This window comes from Amphiura filiformis, chromosome 5 (genome assembly GCF_039555335.1).
Source record: "Amphiura filiformis chromosome 5, Afil_fr2py, whole genome shotgun sequence".
Lineage (NCBI taxonomy): Eukaryota > Metazoa > Echinodermata > Ophiuroidea > Amphilepidida > Amphiuridae > Amphiura > Amphiura filiformis.
Window position 1 is genome coordinate 5,399,501 of NC_092632.1, and position 6,218 is coordinate 5,405,718.

Below are 6,218 nucleotides of genomic sequence, written 5' to 3' on the forward strand. Positions count from 1 at the left end.
TGACTCGACTACGCGCATTCACAGACAATGGATAAGCATGAAGTGGTGGTGGGGCTGTTGAATTTGTTGTGTAAAACGTATAACGGTAGCAAGTCACGCTACCCAGCAAAAACAAAATGGTTCTCAAAATGTTTTAATTATATAAAGATCATGAATACGAAAAACGTTTTAATATTTTGTGGTGATTGAAAATGAAATTGTTGAGCCCGTTGTTGAAAGCTGTTGAATTGACGAACATCAACATCAGTTTTTAAATGTGACACTAAATGTTGAAGACTGGATCACAACCAGTTTTTCTCTAGTCTGTACTGGTTTACCCCAGTTCCAGGCACCAGTTGCTGATGCCTGAGGTTCAAGTTAAAGGACATTATATACGATTTCGGCCAAATCTTAAAGGAGTATTTCGTGATCCTAGCATCCTCTATTTATGTCATTTTTCATTAGATATCCACGAAAAAAACCCATTCCCAAAATTTCAGTTGCTTCCGATTTTGCGTTCGCGAGTTATGCATGATTATAATAATGTATTTATTACACTGCTCCATAGACAATGCGTTTTAATTTCGTTCTGGTGCACCAGAACGAAATTCAAATTTCACGATATCTTTGCTAAACGAATTAATCTGCAAGAAATATTTTGTACATAAACATTATGTAGCCAGAGGTTTCCAGTGATATAAAAATCTCAACTTTTTTGGAGAAAAGTGGGGGATGAGGCTGTGGATCACGAAATGCCCCTTTAAGTTGTTTTTCTTTGCCAAACAATAATATTAGTGACAACTGCCATTTCTAGTCATGTCAAGCCGGAATAATGAGGCAAAATAAACGAAAACGGAATTACTATCGGGACCAATATTGATATGGGCATTTATAAATTATAATTATTGCCGCCATTGTCTTTACAAGCACAACAAATTTGGCTGATTCCAATTAAAGCCGTATAATGTCCGGGTATAATGTACAGTCTCATTATATGAAATTGGTAAAAAAAATCAAGCATGATTTTTGGCATAGGCCTATTTGTAATGTCACAACAATAAAGTCATTATTATAACTTGTACCCCCTCTTGGGAACCGGGCTTGGGAACCAAGTATAAAGGGAGAACAGCGCGAGTGCATTGATAGGTCACCCAAAGATAATCCGGGGGGGGGGGGCACTCACTTTAGAAGTGACGGTATGCGTGCCTGTCAATAGACCCCGCCTCCTTTCTTGAAGTCGAATATACCCGATGACCCCCCCCCCCTTTATTTTTTTAATGTCGTACCCGATGACCCCATTTTTTTAAAAGGTGCTGCTACCCAATGATCCCTCTTTTTAGGTGCGGCTACTCAATGACCCCTTTTTCTATAATTGTATCATCAAAATGCCACAAAATAAGGCGGAAACTTTAAAATTCTCTTATCGGCAAATTTGTACTGTAAATTTGGAACAAAAAATAGAATATTGTTCTTTTTTTCAAAATTTTCTACCCACATGACCCCCCTTTTAAAATTTTACACCCAATGACCCCCTTTTTTCAAAATATTATACCCAATAACCCCCCTTTTCATTTAGTTTGTAACCCCTTTTTTTCAAAACAATGTTTTGTACCGATAGGCCCCTACTTCGCGACGCCGGTAGGCACATATACCACTTGATTTTTTTAAATTCGCGATATAATACACACTATGCAAAATGGTTAAAATTGATATTTTTGATGTTTAACAGCCCTCGAAGTAAACTTAGGCCAAAAAAATTGTTTGTTTGTCCTCCACAGCTTTGAAACAGGACGTGCGGGCGGGCGGATTTTTTTTTTTTTTTCCGGATTTGGCGTATTTCTGGACCTTGCTAGAGCTAAATGCTACAATCATTCATGGTGACTTAAAAAAACCAACATTTTGTTTCTTTAATATGCAGTTAAAGTTATAATTTGTGTTCATGTCATAGTCTTTTAATGATTTTTTTTTTTTTTTTTTTTTTCAACCATGAAAGATCTTAGCATTTAGCTCTAGCTAGGTCCAGAGATACTCCCAATCGAAAAAAAATTGAATTTTCCTTATTTTCATTTTTAAAAAAATGAAAAAAAAAATATTGGTCAGGCCTTCATCTGAGGAGCGGGCGGTGGAGGACAAACAAACAACTTTTTTTTTTTTTTTGCCTTATATGTACTCTCATTATTCGTTTTTCACGCCATGAAACTTCGTGAAATGATTGAATTTATGTAATTTTATCTTCATGTTATTTATATGTCTTCCTCATATGTAGGCCTAATCATTATATTTGTAGTGCAAAGGGCCAAGGGCCTATATGTACAAATAAATCTAAATTGAAACTGAAACTTAAAAGTGTATGTAGCTGGGATGAAAAGCCTGCGATCAATTGAAAATTTTGACCTTTCGTATTGAAGATATAGATTTTTCCCCAAAAACAAAGCAAAATATGTAGGACTTTTAAGGAAAAATGTATATCTTCAATATAAAAGGTCAAAATTTTCAATTTATGGTCGGCTTTTCATCCAAGCTACATACTTTAAGTACATATTATTAGATTTAGAAAGTTTACTTCGAGGATAGTACAAGGAACTTATACGTTGTCCTCATTCACAAACTGATCTGTCCAATTATTGGCGAGCGGTCCGAATTTTAAGCCATACAAGTTTACGTGGTGAACTACTTCGAGGACTGTTATCAAAAATTTAAGATAATAATAAATTTTAATAATTTGTCATAAAATTTGTATTAGGGCCTATATCGCGAATTTAAGAAAAAAATTGATATCAGAAGGACATTCCTCGTATTCAGAATGCAATTCAATATGTCTGATATGATGTACTCTCAGCTCCCACCAAAAATACTGCGCAAACGTTAATATACGATTCCTTAACACGAAAAACGCAGGACCATCCATTTAGGCTGTGCAACTTTATTATGATATCACTCATAGAAATGACTTGTTCGCCTTGTTGGCGCAATTCAAAAGGAGTAAGTTTAAAAAAAAAAAAAATAGTGTAAAAGATGCCAAAACAAAATTCATTTTAGTTATCCGAACTTAAAAAATGCTGAAAAAGCTCAAAAAGTTCCGTCAACTAAATCAACTTTGTTGGCGGGATGGCATTACTTAAAAAGTTGATGTAAGTCGTTGCGTCAACTTTTTAAGTAATGCCAACTTCTGAATTCAAGTTCAGGGAACTTAGAAAAATAAACAAGGTTTAAAGAACCAATTAGTTGAGTTATTGTAACTCCACATGTAAGTTGATGTAACTCGTTCATATTAAGTTACTGGTACTTATTGTTTTGAGTTATTCCAATTTGGTACTTTGTTACTTAATTCACGTAATTGGATCATTTTCTGCACAATTAGCAGTATTCAAATATTTATTTTTGTAATCAGTGCAAAATTTTGTATACTATAGCACACCTCTAGAAAATTATGCTAACCTAGGCTAGTTTCATTTTCTGAGTTGTAACAACTCAATAAAGTAAGTGCAAATGAGTGCGACCAACATAATGATATCGAGTCAGCGTTACTCAAAATTGTAGGCGTTGGCATTACTCGGAAAGTTGACGCAACGACGTACATCAACTTACTGAGTAATGCCAACGAACAATTCGATAGTAAAAAGGTAGTCGAGGAATCAAGAACATAAGAATGATGAATCCTGAGGTAGGCGCTAGGCCTAGTGCATGCAGTCATCAGTCAATGTTATGCAAATGAGTGTTTCTGACCAAATTTAAGCTAATATTTCAGCCGACAAATTGCAAATTTTCGCACGCTTCGCGCGCATTGTCCCCTTCAATGTTCATATTTGATCATTAGCTTAAAATTGGCATTATTTAGGGCTTCGCGCGGCGTTTGTTCTAAGAAGTTCTAAGCAAAAGTAGTTACTTTCGAATTGTAAATTTTCGTGCTCCGCGCGCATTTGTCCCATTTCACACTTGATCATTTTACCGTGAACCATTTTACCGTTATAAACGCAAGACCTATGAAAATAGAAATGCGACTATTGGTTTCATTTTCTATAAGATCGGAAAAAAAAGAAGAAAAAAAAAAAAAAGAATGTAATCTGCATTTTGTTTAGTTGCTAAGAATTGCTAAAACTGAAAAAAAATATGATGGCTCCTAGCCATCCTATTCGCCTTAAGATGACGAACATCGAAAAAATGAAGAGATTTTATTGCATGACTGGGTTCTGTCACTCACTTTTGCAGTATTTTTCGTGGGATATGAGTTCGCATCAGACACACCAAATTGCAATACTAGGAATGTCCTGATATCAAATAATGTTTTTTGAAATTCGCGATATAATACAAATTTTATTGTAAATTATTAGAAATTGACATTTTTGTTCGCATTCAGATTGCAACTCAGTCATCGTTTAATGCTAGTTCCAGTAGCTGTAACTCAGTATCTTCATATATACGTCTAGCCCTTTTCTATTCACAGATTATCCATTATATTCCTTTTGTTTGAGGTTCGTTGCCTCGACCATTACCTAGAGTAATGAAGGCAGCTAGCTCCCCAGAGACCGTTAGCCTATCAACACAATAGCTCCAGATAACGGTCTCGGGCAGCGAGCTAAACAAAAGGAATACCATGGACATTCTAGAAACACTATGGAAAGGATCACAACATACATGTAGAATCTAAGTTGGTTACTAGTCTCGGATAGAAATTAGAAAAAAATGCATTTACAGCTCGATTTAAATGCAAATGTTACATGGCAAGAGAAAATTATAGAGGGCTCATGCAGTCCGTATAATAGTAATTCATATAACACCACTGGTGCTCAGTTAGATTTATGCAAATTAAAGTTTAATTATTAGCATAACGAAGTAAATATTCATAAATAAAAAGTAACCGTTTCGTTGAATGTAAACTCAGTACATGTATATAAACTTGCCATTGGTTTTTAGAAGGGAATCTGCCTTTATCCTTGCCCGACCTAAAAACGCTCAACGGTCCATGCAAATTAGTTGCTAGGCAAGAACCCCCGGGATACTACCCGACCAGGGGAGCTTCGCAAACTAACCTGCGGTACTCATTACAAGTCAAGAGGCTGGGGTGCAAAGCCTTACTGTGACCTACCCATAATGGGGAGCACCATTGGACACAACGTTACTAGGTCTTTCAAATATCTGCTTATACTCACATTTTTCTAAGATATAAATTTCATGGTGTTGAAACAGATTGTAGTCCACGTTGACAACTCTATATAATTTGCATTATTCATTAATTATTTGAATAACAATGGTCACGGGGTGAATAAACTCCAGCGGCGGATTAAAGCAAGTGAATAACCTACCAAACCACTTCAAATACAATTGTCAATTGAGATCAATTCTGTATTGATTTGATTAAATCACTTGCATTTGTCATTAAATAGACTCTCACGCAGGACACATGGGAAGAATATTACACTATCTCGAGGTGTTTTTATTTTGGGAAAAAACCCACAACTTTAACAAAATAATACATCCGTTTTTTCCATTTTGTTTTTTGGAAAATGAATACACTTTTACAACAAATTTGTTTATTTTTTGCTCGCCGTATATGTAAGATAAACGGTTCAAAACAGACCATCACCATAGATAATCGGTGTCTTGTTGAGGTATGGTTCGCATGTTAGTCGCTCGGAAGGCTCGACCCCTTCGGGGTCTCGCCTTCCGAGCGACTAACATGCTCACCATACCTCAACAAGACACCGATTATCTATGGTAATGGTCTGTTTCTCACCCTTTATCTACTACATATCATTGGGACGTTATTAGGTCCGTTGATGATAAAGACGGAAGTCTTGCAGGCAAGAGTATATACGTTTAATCAGAGAAGATGTAAAAGAAGGAGATAGATCCAGCTATCCTCAAACAAAATATGTGTGTTGCCGCTCATTCAAAAGCAATCACGCTATTTAGGTTTAACAATAAAATACAACAAAAGGGTTCGAACCCATGACGGGTGTGATACACAAGTTGCTGCTTACTGGTTTTAGGGAAAGGTCAGTGTCTGTATACCATCAATACCATGCATACCATGCATGCAGATCCTAACATCCAGTTTATTTCAAATAAAATATGACCGAAGTTCCATGGCAAATAATAATTTTGCACGCTTGGTTACGCTTTCAACCTCTACGATTTATGATACAGACTATTTTCAATTATCAAAATATCTTTATTAGGTTTGCAGGAAATGACAGGAAAATACATTAAAACAATAAAATATAGATGATCAAAAATCA